The 2427-nt window shown below is 33.7% G+C and overlaps 1 protein-coding gene across 1 annotated transcript in view; it reads left to right on the forward strand.

The window, feature by feature from the left end:
* tbc1d8 (TBC1 domain family member 8) overlaps nucleotides 1-2427 on the forward strand; it is a 36887-nt gene that overhangs the window by 1175 nt on the left and 33285 nt on the right. The gene's annotated exons all lie outside the window — the stretch shown is intronic.

Consider the following 2427-nt stretch of genomic DNA (forward strand, 5'->3'; position numbering starts at 1 on the left):
GTGTGTGTGTCCGTGTGTGTGTGTGTGTGTGTGTGGGGGGGGGACTCATTCCAGGAGAGCCGGTTATTTGTCTTCTCCTCTTTCTCTTTCTCTGTTTGTTGTGTGGACACTGACAGGATCAGGAATGGCAAACATCAGACTCTTATCGTCTCCCGTTGAGCGTTTCCAGACATAGAAACGTGATCTTGTGCTGTTCTGATGAAAGTCCAGCAGATGTGAGCGCGTTTGATTGGCTGGTGGATAATGATGTGTGACGCCATCAAACATGAGCTTAATAACCGCGTGTGTGATTTACTGTGTGCGCTGATTTACAGCGTTGTATGAGTGTGAAACTCATATTTGAGAATGAGAATTCTGCAGTCGTCTGAGATCTCGATATGAACGTATTCTGCCTTTTCCAGAACAGATGAGCTGAGCACATTTTCTAGCTCTGTACTCCTGGCTCATTTGTGTCTGTAATTTAATGGTTCAATAAAAATTTAAGCAATCAGAAAGCATGTCTAGTTAATTAAAATCATAAAAACTCATACAATTTAACAACAATTTATTAATAGTTTCCAAATTAATTCCCCCCCCCCACATCAGTTTCAATGGTTTAATTAAATTTTAATCAAAAACCATGTTTAATCAGTTGAATTGTTACAATAATAATAATAATAACAGGGCCCTATGAAATGTTTTATTTAAGAAGTTCTGTGCTGTCTTTTATTTTTGCATAAATTCTGGTCTTTTTTTTCACATTTTTTTGTTACATTTTTTTGTGAAATGTAACAAAAATTACATTATTATGGCCCTATGATTGATTGATTATTTATGTTTTTCCAGTGTTTTCCATTTTTATTTTTTTCTGAATTCTGTTTTAATGTTTTAATTAAATTTTAATAATCAAAAAGCACGTCTTGTCAATTATTGAATTCATACAATTTTAACAGTTTAATAATTCATTAGTTTTACCACAATAGGGAACTAAGAAATGTTTTATTTTTCAGAAATGTGGGGTTAATTTTTCTGGATTTATGATTTGATATAAAGTTAGTATAAACAACTGTAATCAAATGAAGGCATAAAACATTAACAATTTTTTGCATAGAGAAAATACTGTTGTTTTACTTCAGGAAAGCTCATGTGTGTTTCAGAACAGGCTGATCATGACCGAGCATCTGTAAACATCTGAAGTGCTTTATTCCACACTGATCAGCATTGCTGTGAGTCTGTTCTGCTCGGCTGATTCGTGTTGATTCGGGTGACTGCAGCTCGAATACGAAAGTGAAACGTTCTCGTGCTGATGTTAGATCAGGCCATATGAAGTGTGGTATAATAATAACTCCTGTGGCACACAGCTGTGCCCTTATAAACACACACATTCATCAACAACACCGCAGTACTGAATTCATGTGTAGCAGCATAAAACATTAATACTGTATTCACTGATATCAGTGAAACAGCGCTGAGACTGTCATGCTTTTGGAAGATGAGGTTTTGGAGAAAAGTGGTTGTTTAATTTAGGGGCTATGTTTGGATCCCTTTCAAATCTGTCTTATTCCCCCCCCCCCCATAAATTCTGTTTGCATAAATTCACAAATTCTTTTTTTTCATATAAAATTTTTCGGTATTACATTTTCATGGTAAAATTCAATTTTAGTAATCAAAATCATGTCTAATTAATTGAATCATGAAACTTTAATGAAACTACAATTTGCCAACAATTTATTTAAAGATCTATCTATCTATCTATCTATCTATCTATCTATCTATCCCATTTTAATGTTTACGCATGTCTCATTAATTAAAATCATGAAATGCATGCAATTTATTAAAAGTTCCCAAATTCTGTTTTATTTACCCCAAATTCCTGTTTTGTTTTTTTCTGGATTGTTTTAATGGTTTAATTACATTTTAATAATCACAAAGCATGTCTCATCAGTTGAATTCATAAAACCTTAACAATTTAATAATTTTGTTTTTAACATTTTTACAATAGTGCCCTAAGAATTTTTTTTTTTTTAGAATTTCTGTTTTGTCTGCTTTCATTTTTCTGGATTTATCGTTCTCTCACGTCACTCTGCAGCAATATAAATTGTTGTAATGTAATATAATATTACCTTTTGGTTAGGGATGTAACGATTAACCGCGAGCCGGTTGAAAATCGATTCAAATATGTGACGATTCAAATCGGTTGAGATGCTAAACAAATCGTGATTCAATTAGGGGTAGGAGTTTATATGAATGTATGTCTGAGGGGAACTGACTGTCTTTAGAAAAGTTTACATGGTATTTTTTCTTTTCATCTTGCATCTAGTTCATATGTGCAGCGCTTCTTTGTTTACAGCGGAAACGCTTTAAGCGCCACCTGCTGGCAGAGAGTGAATCTGCGTCTCATTCAGCTCTGCTGTTTCTGTTTCATGCAGATATATTTTATGTATAGTT

This window comes from Sinocyclocheilus rhinocerous, unplaced genomic scaffold (genome assembly GCF_001515625.1).
Source record: "Sinocyclocheilus rhinocerous isolate Xijiao unplaced genomic scaffold, SAMN03320098_v1.1 scaffold3693, whole genome shotgun sequence".
Classification (NCBI taxonomy): domain Eukaryota; kingdom Metazoa; phylum Chordata; class Actinopteri; order Cypriniformes; family Cyprinidae; genus Sinocyclocheilus; species Sinocyclocheilus rhinocerous.